Source organism: Thalassophryne amazonica, chromosome 16 (genome assembly GCF_902500255.1).
Source record: "Thalassophryne amazonica chromosome 16, fThaAma1.1, whole genome shotgun sequence".
Lineage (NCBI taxonomy): Eukaryota > Metazoa > Chordata > Actinopteri > Batrachoidiformes > Batrachoididae > Thalassophryne > Thalassophryne amazonica.
Window position 1 is genome coordinate 32,247,437 of NC_047118.1, and position 18,673 is coordinate 32,266,109.

At 42.0% G+C, this 18,673-nt stretch overlaps 1 long non-coding RNA gene across 1 annotated transcript; it reads right to left on the minus strand.

Moving 5' to 3' along the window:
* Positions 1–708: 708 nt before the first annotated feature.
* LOC117528077 lies at positions 709–5,666 on the minus strand. The gene is made up of 3 exons (XR_004565667.1): positions 5,655–5,666; positions 2,932–2,936; positions 709–911 (listed from the first exon to the last, which is right to left on the minus strand). It is a non-coding gene; the product is annotated as an uncharacterized LOC117528077 (long non-coding RNA).
* Between the last annotated feature and the right edge of the window lie 13,007 nt (positions 5,667–18,673).

An 18,673-nucleotide genomic window follows, 5' to 3' on the forward strand; every position in this document is an offset into this window, starting at 1 on the left:
CTGCATTTTCTTAAACATAAACATTTTTTAAGTAATATAACTATTTCTCAGAGCTCTTTGAATCGAAAATCGATTCTGAATCGAATCGTCACCCCAAGAATCGGAATCAAATTGAATCGTGAGTTGTTGTAAGATTCACATTCCTACCATATAGCTTGAATGTCTGGTTGGATGACCCCGACAAATGGCCCCGAGACCGATTATGGTTGTATTTACAACTATCTTATCAACATACCTGGACCTTATGATGTTGATGCCATGAAGGCTTTGACGTTTTTTGGAGGTGTACAATTATTTTATCAGTGGTCACGTAATATCACCCTGTTCAAAATTCAAATTTATTAATTTATATAGCGTCAATTTGCGATGAGATCGCCTCAAGGCGCTTCACACAGCATAATAAAAACAGAAAACTGAATTAAAAATTTAAAAACACACACACAAAAAAAAGACCACAAGAATAAAAGACATCATAACACAATAAAACTAATGATAAAACAAATCAGTCTTTAAACGTGATTTAAAAGTCTGCACAGTACCCGACTGTCATATGTGAGATTGTTCCACAGAGCTGGGGCACGATAAGAGAAAGCTCTGTGACAGGCAGACCTTTAATTCACACTAGGAACACATAAAAGTCCTGCACCCTACGAATGCAAGGCCCGAGCTGGTACATAGGGCCTTATCAGGCCAACCAGATATGGAGGTGCAAGTCCATGAACATCTTATAAGCCAATAACAGAACCTTAAAATCCGATCTTGCAGCGACAGGAAGTCAGTGTAGGGACGACAAATGGGCATAATGTGGTCGAATTTTCTGCTTTGTGTCAAAAGTCTGGCAGCAGCATTTTGAACCAGTTGGAGACCCCTAATACTGGACGGCGGTAAACCAGAAAATAAAGCATTACAGTCTGTTGCTGCAGATGTTGGTCGGTGCTCTTTCTCCTGTCTGTTCCCGTCTTTGTGGGCTGAGTGCAGTGCAGCAGCGGGACGTGCCTTGAAGTTGAGGGACTTTTGAAACACGGTCCAAAAAAAGACACTCCTGCACAGTCCGGTCGGTGTGCACATCCGGCGTCCCCGTGTCAGGTTGCGGTTCACCTGAAAGCCACCAGACCAGCTAGAACCGAACCACAACCGGGATCCTGAACAGTCGCCTCTGCGCCTCTTCTTCTCGCTGGCTTTATTCTTCCTCAGCTTACAGTCATTCTGACAACGGTGAGTCCAAATTTTCAATTTGTGTGCATCCATTGTCTGCAAAATCACTCTTTTGTGCGCTCACGTTCTACATAAATACTCATCTTTAGGAATGTTAAACTGTGTTTGATTTCAAAAAGATGAACTGAAAATCAGATTGTTGTTAGTTTGCATCCCTGATAATAACTTCAGTCACAGCTTATCGCCTAAAAGCTTTTGCTTCTGCCTACACCCTTTTGGCAACATATGCTGCTGTAAAATAAGGAGTTTTGTGTGCTGAATAATTCATTCATTCATTCAAATGTGGAGCTGCACAGAGGAAACCAAAGAAAAAAGAACACAAAAATATAGAAGGGGAGTGGATTTGTTTTAATGTGATGAGTTTGAACACAGGGTGAGCTCATGTGACCCCATCTTCCACCTGTACTGGACTCTTCTGAGCCAAACCACATCCGATCCTCCAGACTAAATGCTTGAAAACGGATCGTCATCCATCTGGATGTTATGTGTTGATGGATTTTACACACGGCGCTGAGCTGATCCGTCAGTCTGTGATGGATCACCGAGTGCACGCTTTGAATGGAGGCATATTCAAATATTACGCACAGTCGGTGGCTGAATACGAGTTTTCCGCCTACCAGTATGGTCCCCCGCATAAAGTGACATCATCGCGATGCCTCGTATGCTCTCTCTGAGCTCCTGCACCCTTATGGATCACCTGCTCCTGAGTGTTCCTAAAACTAAGCAGAAGCTCAAAGAGGACCACACATTCGCTGTTGCAGCTCCAGAATTATGTAAGAACCTGCCTCAGTCAGCAATTTAAAACAGGTCTCATCTCTGTCTGCTTTTAAATCTCTTCTGAAAACCCATCTCTCCTTCTTGGCCTTTGACACCAGTTAAGACGCTGACGTCATCTGTTTGATTTTTATCTTATTGCTTTTTATCATGTGGTTATTTTGGCTCATGTTTCGTGGCTTTTTTTGTTATGTCTTATGTGAACCGTCACGTCTTTTATGATGATTTTTATTTATTCTTTTGTACAGCACTTTGGTCCATTAAGTGCTTAACACAAAGTTGGTTGGTTTGCTGGTTGGTCTCTCTTCAGGAATAAGCTGTTGACCTTGTTATTTCCTTCAGGTCAAGATTCATAAACAAGGCGGCCGTTTAATGAGTGGGTACATTAGCTGAACACACACACACAGACACACACACACTATAATTTGCTCTTAATCTGAAATGATTGTTTTATGGTTATATTGTCCCATTAGGCTGACAAATTCCACATTTGCAGTGCTGCAGAAAGGTCTGATTGTTCTTCTCCATCACATCATTAAAGCCACAGCAGTTTTCATCACATTGATGATGGTGCTGTATCTGATTGAGACCGGCTGCAAAAGTATCAGACCATGGCACTGCCTGAATGCACTTACCTGAAGAGTATAGTGATTGTGCACATGGACGCTCTGCCGGTCCTCGCAGGGGAAGCCACCTACATAACTTCCACACCCCAAGGCTTTATTGATGGAACAGAGTCAACCCACAGCTACATTTTCAACTTGGCATTCCAGCGTTGTATCATTCATTTCTGCAGCCAGAACTATGTACATTTCATGCATTTTGGTGGCTGTAAGGAGTGAGCTGCACCGAAGGCAGTGATTGATGACAGTCAGTTTTGTCACTTTGCACGTTTAGTAGAAGTGGATCACCTTGAACTACCCTCAAACCCACAGCATTAACAGTCTCTGCACTGATGCATTCCATGTATGGCGCCACTCACCTCCAATTAAAATTGTGTTACACCAATTAACAGCCATCTAGTGATGCAAGCTTCTTGAAATGATGAAGCCTATCTGCAAGTTGTGTTGAAAATTGGCTCATTTCTCAAAGCTTTGAATGCACGCTAGAGACCCCTACGTGTCAATAAGAATATGATACAACAAGCCAGCCCGGCATGACATCACTAATCTGAAATGACACAAAACTTGAAATGCGCATTGGGGAAAACACTTCCTGGATTACTCGACACATCAGAATCAGAATTAAATTTATTGCCAAGTAAGTTCGTACATACAAGAAATTTAATCTGTAAGAAAAAAAGAGTAGGTAAAATTATATTCACTGTTAAATAAATAAAATGTAGTGGAATGGGACAGTGCAAAAACAGGTGATTGGAGTACAGATGTATAGTACCTTTCACTGCAGAGATGACCAATCTGTGCTTTATGGTAGTGGGGGAGGGAGGCAGAGTAAGTGGGGGACTCTGGCATTGTTTATGAGTCGAGCTGCAATATGGAAAGAAGCTATTCGTGTCTTGATGTTTTGGTCCTGATGGACCTCAGTCAGCTGCCAGAGGGGAGGGTAACAAAAAGTTTGTGTTCTGGGTGGGAGGGATCAGACACAATCTTCCTTGCTCAAATCAGGGCCCCGGAGACATACAGGTCCTGTAGGAAAGGCAGACTGCAGTCGATGACCCTCTCTACTTTGAAACATTGGCACACATGTAATATCTCTACAACCATCCATTTTCTGAACCATTTTTTCCTATTAAGAGTCATTTGTGGTCTGGACTATCCCAGCAGTCACTGGGTGAGAGGCGGGTAAACCCTGGATAGCCTGCCAATATATCGCAGGGTTAGCACATTGACAGACAAACAAATTTAGACTCTCACTCATACCTGCAGTCAAGTTAAAGTCACCAATTCACCTAAGTTGCATGTCTTTGGAAGTGGGAGGAAGCTGGTGCACCAGGAGAATATACAGACTCCACACAGAAAGGACCGGTTTTCTGAGGCAACAGTGCTAACCACTAAGACACTGTGCTGCCCTTGCTGACTACAGGTTTTTGATAAGTGATGGTTATGTGATACAACGGTATTGTTTTCAAATCTTGCACTTCATGACAGCATTTTATGAAAAATTATTAATGTGACAGAAAATTGTTGAATTTTTACAAGCAGATTCCTTGAAGTTGTGGCATTTTTGACTATGGAGTAGCTTTTGAACATAAAACAATACAATGAAACAACCAGGATGGCTGAGTAGTTAAGGTGTTATATTCAAGTTACAATGGATGAATCATGGTTTGAGTACCACTTCTGATAGTACTAAGCTGTGCAAAGATATAAGGGATGTTACTGAAGTGCAGCTTTTTTGATAAGTGAGTCATATGATGCAACGGTATTGTGTTAAAATCCTCTTTGTGACAGTATTTTATGAAAAATAATAAATGTGACAAAGTTTTGCAAGGAAACATACTTTTTTCAATGTTTGTCCCTACAGTAGTTTATAGAAGCCAAAATCCATTGTGAACACACCAGGATGGCTGAGTGGTTAAGGTGCTGCACTTAAGATGCAGTGGATGAATGTCCTCATGGGTTGAAGTCCCATCTTGGTATTTGTGTGCTCTCCAAAATAATCAGTCTAATCCATGAGTTGTGACAATATTGTGTTCAAATCTTGCTCTTTGTGCCAGTATGTCATGAAAACTTGCAAATAAAATAGACATTTATTCAATTTGTACATAGAAATTTCTTGAAACACTCACATTTTTTACTCTGGCGTGCACGTTTGACATAAGAATTGTGTGACACAACAGTGCTAATCACTACACCACCATGGCCAACACAGAAAACAACAAAAATGGTCTCACATGTCAAGAAAATGTGTCACATTTATTTAACCAGGTTAACCCTATTGAGATTGAGACCTCTTTTTGCAAGTGAGACCTGGGCAATTGCACAGTTTGCAATTCACCTAATCTACATGTCCTTAAATGCAGAAGGAAACCCATGCAAACACGGGGAGAACATGCAAACTCCACACAGAAAGGCCACAGGTGGGAATTGAACCCATGACCTTCTTGCTGTGAGGCAACAATGATAACCACTAAGCCACCATGCTGGTGAAAGCAGCGCAGGGCATGTCCACCACATCCAAAATCTTACAGCTGACCCTGCTTATTTTTAAGGACACTGGGTGGCTGTTGTTGGATAACAACACTGTCTAATGACAGACCTGACAGGGGGAGACATATTTCTGCAAAACGGGAAAAATCTTACAGAGGCTGATGACAGGCGATGAACAAAAGTGATGCAAAACACATGCAATCTCAGTTTAAGGGGATACATAGTAAAACAAATAGCTTAATGTAACAGATGGAAAAAGGAATTATAACTTTACAAAAAATAATAATTCTGCAGATTGTGTGCTGTTTTGCAAATGTATCCAACACAGCAGCTGTGTCCTGACTCTCCCGCCCACAGCCAAATGTTAACTCCACAAAGTCGCTCCATTCTGCTCCTTGGTGGCGTGGTGTGTTTTCACAATGTAAAGCCAGCTGCATCCCCGGAGAAGTTCTGCAACTCATCCCTGGCAGGGTCACCTAAGAGAGGGAGCACAGTTGATAAGGCAGGACCTGGAGATTTCTGCCTGCAGCAGAACCTGCACGAGGGAAGTAACACACTGTCAAAAAGGCAATGCTTTGAAGTCAGCCACTGACCCCATCTTTACCTCACCAGCTTTCTATTCCAATGCATATTCTGTTTCTCTCATTTATTTAAGACGTTAAATCTTCTCCTGCTGTTTCTGCTGTCTGTCTTTGTCTTTACACCCTCTCGCTCTCTTTCTTTTATGGCGACCATAACTCCCCTTAAATGTGTCAGATGACTGACTGTCCCTCTCACTGTCTCTCTCTGTCCTCGTCATGCCGTCCAACCCGTGTCTGGAGAATCAATAATATATGACACGGGAGGCTTTGCTGTGACAGGCGGACTCGGGCTCAGGTCTCTGGTGTTAGCTGGAAGTATCACAACAATGCTCCAGGTTCTGCCATAGAAGTAGCTTCCAAGTAGGATGGCGGAGTGAGGGGACACAAAGAAAAGTCACGCTCTTTGTTCCACAGAGGCACAGCACTAGCTGTTAAGTTCACGGTTGTGTGCAGAACAGTAGTGTTGCTCCTTGACACACTGACGGGAAGAATCCAGACAGCTACATTTGAAACTCTGCTGGAGTCCTTTTCCCCGCGGTGCCTGCTGTGTGCCCGCTCACTGCACACACCCCCTCCCCCCCCAAAACAGGGATCCCAGTCCTCATCCGTTCACATGTGTGTAAACACAAGAGCGATTTTTATCTCCTCTTAGCGCCACACTGCTGAAAAACCCTTGAGCAAGGCACGTCAAGTGTGCATATGCTGATGAGAGAGAGCAAAGTAGGGACTCAATCAGAAGAAACTTCATTAAAATATATCAAAGGCATCAAAGAACATACAAAATTAATTTCCTTGAAAAAATCAGTCAGTTCTGAGCAGAATTGTGATTTTTTCTCTTTAGAAACACCCGAAAAAGGCCTTTTGGTGCATTTTTTTAATGCCACAATTTGTGCCACATGTGTTTGTCCAGCGTATTGTCATGAAATGTTTTGTGTGATATATCATACAAATTTCTGCATATATACCTACCTATGGTATGGAAGGAATGGGTACAGTGCATCCAGAAAGTATTCACAGTGCTTCACTTTTTCCACTTTTTTTTAAATTTTACAGCCTTATTCCAAAATGGATGAAATTCATTTTTTTCCCCTCAACGTTCTACACCCAGTACTCCATAATGACAATGTGAAAAAGTTGTTTTTTTTTTGTTTTTTTTTAGATTTTTTGCATATTTATTAAAAATAAAAAAAACTAAGAAATCACATGTACATAAGTATTCACAGCCTTTGCCATGAAGATAAAAACTGAGCTCAGGTGCATCCTGTTTCCACTGATCATCCTTGAGGTGTTTCAACAGTACATGTCAGAGCACAAACCAAGCATGAAGTCAAAGGAATTGTCTGTAGACCTCAGACAGGGTTGTCTTGAGGCAAAAATCTGGGGAAGGGTACAGAAACATTTGCTTTGAAGGTCCCAATGAGCACAGTGACCTCCATCATCCATAAATGGAAGAAGTTCAGATCCACCACGACTCTTCCTAGAGCTGGCTGCCTGTCTAAACTGAGCAATCAAGGGCGGTGACCAAGAACCGGATGGTCACTCTGTCAGAGCTCCAGCATATATGCTGGCCTTCGTAATGTCACCCATTGTTTTTCTATAGAGACCTGGAACAGTCGATATGAGTTCCATGTCTGGGCATCACCACGTTGAACTCATTAATGCATAAAGGGGTGGTACATTGATGGCTCAGCATGTGACAAATAAGCCTGAACATGCCCGTCTCTTGAAGCCCGAACAACCAGCTAACAGGTGAGTGCTGGTTTGGATGTTTATTAAATCATATTTTCGCAGACTGTTGGTGACTCTCCTATCGATTTACTTTTGTATGGACATTAAAAGTATTGAGCTGCTTATTTTCCTCAGTAATCGTGCCCTAAGTGGACCTAACAGGCAGCTGCTAAAAGTGCTATTGCCGCAGTGATGTCTTAGATGATCCGTTAGAAACTTTCACCACTGATGGGAATAACGGTATTAAAATAAACAGTGTTATTAATGGCTTCATGTTTTTCAGTAATGGGTAATCTGACTCACTAGATCGGGTACTGTTTATAAAATAGGTCGCTGACATTTTTCAAAGGTGGCAATAATTATGCAAAGTTTCTATAATTATATGGAATAGTGTGAGTCCAGAATGTAATTATCAACGTTCATTGTTCGCTGTTGTTACATAATGTCTGTAATTTCACCAAAAATATTAGTCCTATTAATGTTCCATTTTGGCGGTGTCCATCCTTGTGTCAGAATTGGGGTTTTAGTGTCTTATGTGATGATTTTTCTGTTATTACTCTTCTTGGGTTTTTGCTTCACCGCTGTCTCTTGTCAGGCACTTGGTGTTTGGTGGTGAGTGGTTCCCTTTGTCTTTCCACACCCATGTCCTGGATCTTTCCCTCACACCTGTGTGTCATTACACTTTGTACTTTAGCCTCACCTTGTTCACTCCCTCCCCGCTAGATCGCCGTGCCTAACCACCTTCACGTCCAGCCCTTTCTCCTGAGTTTTGTTGTGATTGCCTTGCTATATTTTTGACCTTCTGCGTGTTTTTGGACCACACCCTTGCCTGATGCTTTTGATACTGTTTCTGTTTTTGGACTGTCTTCTTGTGTACTGAACCCTGCAAGTACCTGCAGTAAAACCTTTTAACAATGACTCGTCTGTGTCTGACCCTTGCATTTGCGTCCTGCCATTTTGTGGCACTGACTTTGAAACACTGACTCAAAATACACCAGCATACAAAAAAAAGCAAAAAAAAACAAAAAAAAAACAAAACAACATCCATTGTTCACCGTTTTTTTTTTTAGCTAATATCCATACTTTCTCCCAAAATTTTAGTCCTATCAACATTCTGTTTTGGCAGTGTTCATCCTTGACCCAAAATACATAAGGATACCAAACAGCAACTGTCAGCCCTCCCCGGTTTGTCCGTGATTGAAGGTACACACATGCACACATACACAGAGGCCACTTCGCGTTTAATATATAGATGACTTACTGCCCACTGCTGGAATGGTGAGTCTAGAATGTAATTATCAACATCCAGCAAGACAACTGCTTAAGTGATGGCGATTGGCTAATATGATTCTACTACAGCAGACATTTGGACTGCACATAATAAAAGGTGTCTTGGTGTAACTACACATTTGATAAATCCACACAGCATGGAGCGAGGGAAAGCACCACCTGCATGCAGAAGATTCAAGGGTCATCACACTACGACAGTTGCCATATGACAATATTGCAACTGAGCTTGACAACATTCACTCATTCTATGGCATATCCCACAAAAATCACAACAGTCACAGAAAATGCTCTAATTTCGTCAAGGCTTTCAAAAGGAACCAGCCATTCAAGGAGGATGACTCTGAGGATGAGGTGACTTTTACTTTTTCATTAATGGTTGTGATTACTTTACAGCCACATCAGAGATGTGCATCACACATGTTAAATCTTCTTTCATGTGCTGATGTTGTCTAGTGGTTACTGTCAAGACCACAAACAAAACTGATATACACACAGTGGGGCCAACAAGTATTTAGTCAGTCCCTGATTGTGCAAGTTCTCCTACTTAGAAAGATGAGAGAGGTCTGCTGTAATTTTCAACATAGGTACACTTCAACTAGGAGGGATTTCTGGCTCTCACAAACCTGTAACTTCTTCTTTAAGAAGCTCTTCTGTCCTCCACCTGTTACCTGTATTAATGGCATCTGTTGGAACTCGTTATCTGTATAAGAGACACCTGTCCACAGCCTCAAACAGTCAGTCTCCAAACTCAACCATGGCCAAGACCAAAGAGCTGTCGAAGGACACCAGGAAGAAAATTGTAGAACTGCACCAGGCTGGGAAGGGTGAATCTACAATAGTCAAGCAGGTTGGTGTGAATAAATCAACTGTGGGAGCAATTGTAAGAAAATGGAAGACATACAAGACCATTGATAATCTCCCCCAATCTGGGGCTCCATGCAAGATGTCATCCCATGGGGTCAAAATGATCATGAGAACGGTGAGCCAAAATCCCAGAACTACACGGAGGGACCTGATGAATAACCTGCAGAGAGCTGGGACCAAAGTAACAAAGGCTACACACTACACAGAGAGGGACTCAAATCCTGCAGTGCCAGGTGTGTCCTCCTGCTTAAGCCAGTACATGTCCAGGCCCGTCTGAAGTTTGCCACAGAGTATATGGATGATCCAGAAGAGGACTGGGAGAATATCATGTGGTCAGATGAAACCAAAATAGTACATTTTGGTAAAAACTCAACTAGTCATGTTTGGAGGAAGACGAATGCCGAGTTGCATTCCAAGAACACCATATCTACTGTGAAGCATGGGGGTGGAAACATTATGCTTTGGGGCTGTTTTTCTGCAAGGGGACAGGACGACTGATCTGTATTAAGGGAAGAATGTACGGGGCCATGTATCATGAGATTTTAAGCCAAAACCTCCTTCCATCCTTGAGAACAATGAAGATGCAACGTGGCTTGGTCTTCCAGCATGTCAATGATCCCAAACACACAACGCTCGGGCAACGAAGGAGTGGCTCTGTAAAAAGCATTTCAAGGTCCTGGAGTGGCCGAGCCAGTCTGCAGGCCTCAACCTCATAGAAAATTTGTTGAGGGAGTTGAAAGTCTGTGTTGCCCAGCGACAGCCCCAAAACATCACTGCATGGAGGAATGGGCCAAAATACCAGCTACAGTGTGTGCAAATAAATTCTTTAAAAATCCTACAATGTGATTTTATGGATTTTTTTTCTCATTTTGTCTCTCATAGTTGAAGTGTACCTATGATGAAAATTACAGACCTCTCTCATCTTTCTAAGTAGGAGAACTTGCACAATCAGGGGCTGACTAAATACTTTTTTGCCCCACTGTAAGCCCTACCACAAAATGCACAAGTGTACGGAACAAGGGTATTCGTTCAACAGTGGCCGCAGAGACTGTGGTTGACGTCATTGCAAAGAAGCTGCTGGTCCCATGCACTACGAGATAGAATTTGTTTTCTGATGCCGTGGCTTGAATCTGTGAGATACCTGTGGTCGAGCTGAACACCACCTCCTCCAAGTTTGGGTTGTCAGCCATCACAGAACGGAACGTCAGTTCATCAGGGAGTACTGCACTGTCATAAGGCCACTTAAACATTCTTCAGGGAGAAGACACCTGTTTCCATGGCACACTCCTACCCACATTGCCATATGCCATAGGTATTAAAGGCACTGCGCTGCGGTGGTTTGAATCATATTTATCTAATATATTACAATTTGTTCATGTAAATGGGGAATCTTCTTCACAGACTAAGGTTAATTATGGAGTTCCACAAGGTTCTGTGCTAGGACCAATTTTATTCACTTTATACATGTTTCCCTTAGGCAGTATTATTAGACGGCATTGCTTAAATTTTCATTGTTACGCAGATGATACCCAGCTTTATCTATCCATGAAGCCAGAGGACACACACCAATTAGCTAAACTGCAGGATTGTCTTACAGACATAAAGACATGGATGACCTCTAATTTCCTGCTTTTAAACTCAGATAAAACTGAAGTTATTGTACTTGGCCCCACAAATCTTAGAAACATGGTGTCTAACCAGATCCTTACTCTGGATGGCATTACCCTGACCTCTAGTAATACTGTGAGAAATCTTGGAGTCATTTTTGATCAGGATATGTCATTCAATGCGCATATTAAACAAATATGTAGGACTGCTTTTTTGCATTTGCACAATATCTCTAAAATTAGAAAGGTCTTGTCTCAGAGTGATGCTGAAAAACTAATTCATGCATTTATTTCCTCTAGGCTGGACTACTGTAATTCATTATTATCAGGTTGTCCTAAAAGTTCCCTGAAAAGCCTTCAGTTAATTCAAAATGCTGCAGCTAGAGTGCTAACAGGGACTAGAAGGAGAGAGCATATCTCACCCATATTGGCCTCTCTTCATTGGCTTCCTGTTAATTCTAGAATAGAATTTAAAATTCTTCTTCTTACTTATAAGGTTTTGAATAATCAGGTCCCATCTTATCTTAGGGACCTCATAGTACCATATCACCCCAATAGAGCGCTTCGCTCTCAGACTGCAGGCTTACTTGTAGTTCCTAGGGTTTGTAAGAGTAGAATGGGAGGCAGAGCCTTCAGCTTTCAGGCTCCTCTCCTGTGGATCCAGCTCCCAATTCAGATCAGGGAGACAGACACCCTCTCTACTTTTAAGATTAGGCTTAAAACTTTCCTTTTTGCTAAAGCTTATAGTTAGGGCTGGATCAGGTGACCCTGAACCATCCCTTAGTTATGCTGCTATAGACTTAGACTGCTGGGGGGTTCCCATGATGCACTGTTTCTTTCTCTTTTTGCTCTGTATGCACCACTCTGCATTTAATCATTAGTGATTGATCTCTGCTCTCTTCCACAGCATGTCTTTTTCCTGGTTCTCTCCCTCAGCCCCAACCAGTCCCAGCAGAAGACTGCCCCTCCCTGAGCCTGGTTCTGCTGGAGGTTTCGTCCTGTTAAAAGGGAGTTTTTCCTTCCCACTGTTGCCAAGTGCTTGCTCACAGGGGGTCATTTTGACCGTTGGGGTTTTTCCATAATTATTGTATGGCCTTGCCTTACAATATAAAGCGCCTTGGGGCAACTGTTTGTTGTGATTTGGTGCTATATAAATAAAATTGATTTGATTGGAGACAATGTTTAAGACCCTGGAACTGAAGAGTGGCATGCAAATCCTAGTTGACCTTCCAGAGGCAGTTGCCATGGTAAGAGCTTTAATTAATTAATTTATTTTTAATTTGGATGTGTAGAAAATGTATATAGTTAGCTTATCCACTGTATTTTATAGGGAGGTGATGGTCTAGTGGTTAAGCCTTGGGCTTGAGACCAGAGGCTCCTTGGTTCAAATCCCAGCCTTACCAGAAAATCACCAAAGTCCTTAATCCCCAAGTTGCTCCTGGTGTGTAGTGAACACTTTGTATGGCAGCATCCTGACATCGGTGTGTCAGTGTGTCTGTGTGAATGAGAGGCATCATTGTAAAGTGCTTGAGCTCCTGATTCAGATGAAAAAGTGCTGTAATAAATGCAGTCCACGTACCATCCATATTCAAATCTTTACAGTTGTATGATTTATGACTAGAAATGATGGACCTGCAAAGCCTTTTGATGTAAGAAATAGAATGTATAAGTTACACATACACGTTTTTTAACATTAACATACATTATGAAAAATAGATTGTAAAATCACATTTTTAAATATATGCTCATAATTAATAATATAATAATAATCTGTGTGTGTGTGTGTGTGTGCGTACATGCAGACAGACCGTATAATATGTTCTTTGTATTCTTATATATTACTTCAGGCAATCAAACCAAAATTTGCAAAGGCGCTGGAAAGTGAAGATGATGTTTTGGCTGCTGTGACTCTGCCAAAGTTCAAACTACGTTGGCTATGGACACGGGACATGAAGGACAAGGATGTCTGCTGGCAGATAGAGCAGGACCAGCAAGCAGGAACTACACACCAGCACAATTGGCATCACAGCCAAAGAAGAGGAGTTTTTCCTTTGAGGATGAGATCTCTGCTACCGCTGAAAATCAAGTTGCAGATGATTTGAAATCTAGAGCGCAAGAGATGAATTCTCTTAATGAATTTGCACTGATAAAGAAAATTTCACTCATATAGGGCAGCCACTCCCTCCTGGGGAAGCTTGAGGAACAGGCTCTGACCAGATGTTTGGAAGCTTCTGGTTTTGAGATACAACCACTGGTTGGATGGATGGATGGATGTTACTGTGTTAGGAAGAACTTTTTGGATGGGTAGATGAATGTTGTGGAGCTAAAGTTGGGTTTTTGTGGCAAATAACCAGTGGTGGGCACAGTTCTGCTAATCTGCTAACCACTAATTAGTGAAGCTAACTTTTTTGTTAGCTGATTAGCTTTTCAGCTAACTTTGAAAACCATCAGCAGACCAATTAACTTACGCTAAATTTAGTTCAGATAACTTTTAGACCACGAATATCTTTTTGCGGGCATAGTGAATAACGCTTAACAGTTAAAAACATTTGTAAAGCCTAAAATCATACATTTTAGTTCCTGTCTGTTATGTGTTTTGTAGCAGACAGACAGCTATGAGAGGTAGAACTCAATCCACTGCCAGCAGAGGAGACCTGGCTACCAGAGAGAAAGGAAGAAAGAAACGCATTTTAAGTGAAATTGTATAGAACACTGCCATCTACTGGATGGGAGTGTGAATACCAATTGCCATACATTCACTATACGTGCGGAATCACACTTAAACAGAATTTTCAGTTTTCAAATTGCTTTTTTTTTTTTTTTTTTTTACAAATGAACATTTACAAATACATATTTATTTGTAAAATAAAAACACGTTACAGTAACTTATGTGTTGGTTTTTACATATAAATAAACAGACCAACTACTGATAAAAGGAAGCTCATTTTCCCATAATGCCTTTTGGCATGTGTGTCTGTAAACAATCAAACCTTCAAAATTAGTGCATTACTTTAAAACTATATACATATAGCTGATATTTTCACTTTGTAAAAACAACAGAGGTGACATTAATTTCGCTAACCTGTCCCGAATTACTTTGTTTAAAATTTCAACCATAAGTCAAACCTCCCTTGTCTTCTGCATGCCATGCCATGGTCTTCTGCGACATGTCTGCAAGACTGTATGGCTGTGAAAATAAATGAATGCTCCCCCTCCCCATTTCCCTTCCTTTTTCTCTGGTCACCAGGTCTCTTTTGCTGTGAGAAGGCTGAGCTTAGACAGAAGCGCTGGCTCATTGTTGTTTATGATTACCTTTTAGTTTACTCAGAAGTATCAATACCTACCAGTGTACTGGAGTCAATACTAAAAGTTATCGGTTTAGCTGCAACTTCCGCTAAATTTTTTAGGGGTTTATCAGTTTAGCTTTATAAAAGTTTAGCGGATTAACGGTTATCAAAGCTAGCTTTTTGGTTAGCTCTGCCCACCACTGCAGATAACAGTGACTGATATTTGAATAGAGGCAAAGGGAATTACAACAGTGCCCTCTGCTGGACCTCTACTCTGAGAATAGCACTTGTGTGACTTGTTTTAGATCAATGGCCAGAGACTGCCATGGAGTTTCATTTCTTTTCGATGCCGTAGTTTTGTTTTACATTGCATTTTTTTTCAGTATTATATTGAAAGCACTTCATATTGTTAAATTGTTTGCTTTTGTCCTGAGAAAGCAGTTTTTTTTCTGGAGGCAGAGCCGCACATGCCGGTGTCGGTGACCGAAGGGTTCCTCTACAAATTGGTCCGCCCTGCCTTCACTGTGCATGCGTCATTTCGGAGCATCAGCAGCGATTCACCGATTATCGCATCATTTCTGCTTAAAACTGCACGCCAGTCAAAATCTATCTCAGCGACAAGATATCTGAAGCTTTTGTACAACAATCGTTTCCACATAAATTCAGCATTATGTCATAATAAAAGATGGGGGAAGCTATCAGAGCGCCACAGCAGCATGTCTGAGTCTGACTCTCTGAGTCTGACTCTCTACACCCAAAGCAATCAAAGGGAATAATGTGACCATCAGACCATCAGGTGACTGGAATTAGCTTCCTTTTATCACAGACGCATTTTTATGAAAAGGTACTAGAATATTTCAGTGTTGCGAAATGTGTGGAACAAAAATTAATTGGTGAATGAAACCCAATTGCTCAAAAAATGATGTCAGTCCTTCATTCGTTCATTTTCTACACCTGCTTACACCAATCAAGGGTCACAGGAGGGCTCGAGCCTATCCTAGAAATCAGAGGGCCTGAGGCGGGGTACATCCTGGCAAGGGCGTAGGTTTGGTCTCAGCTTTCAGGCTCCTCTCCTGTGGAACCAGCTCCCAATTCAGATCAGGGAGACAGACACCCTCTCTACTTTTAAGATTAGGCTTAAAACTTTTTCCTTTTTGCTAAAGCTTATAGTTAGGGCTGGATCAGGTGACCCTGAACCATCCCTTAGTTATGCTGCTATAGACTTAGACTGCTGGGGGGTTCCCATGATGCACTGTTTCTTTCTCTTTTTGCTCTGTATGCACCACTCTGCATTTAATCATTAGTGATTGATCTCTGCTCTCTTCCACAGCATGTCTTTTTCCTGGTTCTCTCCCTCAGCCCCAACCAGTCCCAGCAGAAGACTGCCCCTCCCTGAGCCTGGTTCTGCTGGAGGTTTCTTCCTCTTAAAAGGGAGTTTTTCCTTCCCACTGTCGCCAAGTGCTTGCTCACAGGGGGTCGTTTTGACCGTTGGGGTTTTTACGTAATTATTGTATGGCCTTGCCTTACAATATAAAGCGCCTTGGGGCAACTGTTTGTTGTGATTTGGCGCTATATAAATAAAATTGATTGATTGATTGACTGTGAATCGCTAGCAGTTAGCATTTGCTAGCGGTTAGCTTTCGCTAGCTAGGTTGACTCCTCCCCTCCCCCTGTTGTTCCTTTTTATAGCTGTTTTCTTTTTTGCCCATTTAATACTTCTGTTCGTTTTTCAGTCGAACTGCTGTGAATTTTAAGTAATTGTTTTACTCCTGTGTAAAATCTTAGGAGCGGCTAGCATTTTTGTTAGCGGTTAGCTTGCGTTGGCTATTTTGGACCCACGTCATCATTTTTTCATTTCATTTTTTTAATACTTCTGTTAGTTAATTAACTGTTTAGTGTATTTTATAGCTGCTGCTTTTTTACCTGTTTAATACTTCTGTTAGTTTTTCAGTGTAACTGCTGTGAATTTTAATTCATTTATTTGCGTCTGTGTGAGCCTTAGGAGTGGTTAGCTTATCCATTATTGGTTAGCTCGTGTTTGCTTGGCTACATTCTTGAATTTCTTAGTGCAAAAAGTACACCTCAAATCCTACTTTACACCCTCCGTAAATCCTGCATGACGTTGGAAGATAGGGTGGCTCTCTTAGAGAGCCGTGTCCGTAAGTTAGAACAGCTTCTTAGCTCAGTGGAGTTACATGTTACGGGCACTCCAGATGAGGTCAGTGTTGGGCCGGCTAGCGAGCCCATTAGCATCAACTTAGAAATGCCGGCTGTGGAGGACAGCTTTCGGACTGTGGCTAGGCGGAGGAAGCCCCGTAGGGCTTGGTGCCCGGTTGTGGCACCCCGATCACACTCGCCACTGCGAACTGTGAATCAGTTCTCCCCCTCGGATTTGCCTGATGTGAATTCTCTGAGCCCACAAGTGACTTCCACTCGTGTCTCCAGGCCGAAACACCGGACTTTAGTGATAGGGGATTCTATCACCTGCAAAGTCAGGTTACAGATGCCGGCTTACGTTAAATGTATTCCTGGGGCCAGAGCTCCCGACATTGCATCTCATCTTAGGGTGCTGACGCTGCAGAAGCGAAGACAGATGAAGGAACATGACATGAGATATAGTCACATAATTATTCACGTTGGCACCAATGATATCAGGATGAAGCACTCAGAGGTCACAAAAATGGACATAGAGAGGACTTGTGACCTTGCCAGAAAGATGTGTCAGCATCGATTAATAGTCTCTGGTACTGATGAGGTGTTTAGCAGGCTGACATCGTTAAATAGGTGACTGGCGCAGTTTTGTAGACAGCAAGGCTTTAGCTTTATTGATAACTGGCCTTTGTTTTGGGGCCGCCATGGCTTGGTGATGCCGGACGGCCTCCACCCTACTGGGGAAGGCGCCGCTATCTTGTCTGCAAACATAGATAGAGCTCTACAGGGCGGGTAACATTAGGAATTTACAGCAGGCCACGGAGCAGGTGATTAGAGATCCTGCAAGGCTTATGACAAATGTGGGTGTGGAATCCATTAGCTTAGCGGGGAATTTAGTGCAGAAAATCCACTATGGTGATACTACAGTCTATTTGCCAGGGAGGGAATTTCAACAAGTTGAGACTGTGGCCTGCTTCCGTAGTTGTATCCATAAAAATCATAGAGGGATATGCTTTCCAAACTTAATACCCATTACTATATTAAATGATGCTGAAATTGAGGATGGCCCAGTGGTTGTTCCAGCAATAGCAAAGATTTTGTGTCTGCTACCTACAACGCGCATGGAATGTCTTAAACCTAAACCTACTTCTAGGCATCTTATATATGCTACTCTGGTACCACCCCTAAACCCAAACAGTTCAACTGTCAACCCCACTGAGGTCCTTAGACTGGGTCTCATTAACATATGATCACTGTCCTCAAAATCATTGTTGATCAATGATCTAATTATTGATCATCACTTAGATATGATTGGGCTATGTGAAACCTGGCTTAAACCTACAGCTGTCGTCCCCTGAAATGAGGCCTGCCCACCAGCATATACATTTTAGTCACATCCCTCGTGATGCGAAGCAAGGCGGGGGTGTTGCTCTTATTTATAAATCTAGGTTTAGCTTATTAGCTGTTGGGGGTCACAAATATAACTCGTTTGAGCATCTGATTCTCTGCTCTGCTCAGGATATTACACATTGCTGAGGTCAGAAGAAAAAAATCAGTCATATTACTTTGTCACTGTATATAGGCCTCCTGGCCCATATTCTGAATTCTTAGATGAATTTGGTGCGTTCATCTCTAACTTGTCAACTAGTGTACATAACATTCTGGTCATTGGTGAATTCAACATTCATATAAATAAGCCTTCTGATCCCCTTTGCAAATCATTTATGGAAATTGTGGATGCATTAGGATTTCGCCACTGCATTCAGGATTTGACGCACATTAGTGGAAATACCCTGAATCTGGTTCTCGCACGTGGTATGGCTGTCACGAATATTGACATCATGCCTCTTACATCAGTGGTGTCTGATCACTCACTTATTAAGTTTACAGTTTCGCTGCCATGTTTAGTGGAACAACAACTCCTCAACTAAGACTGACCTCGAAGCTAGACTGCCTGATGTCTTAGCTTCACATTTGACAAATACCCAGTCAGTAGACAGACTTGTGGATAGTTTAAACTCAGTGCTCAAAACTACACTCAACATGATTGCACCACCTGTGCTAAA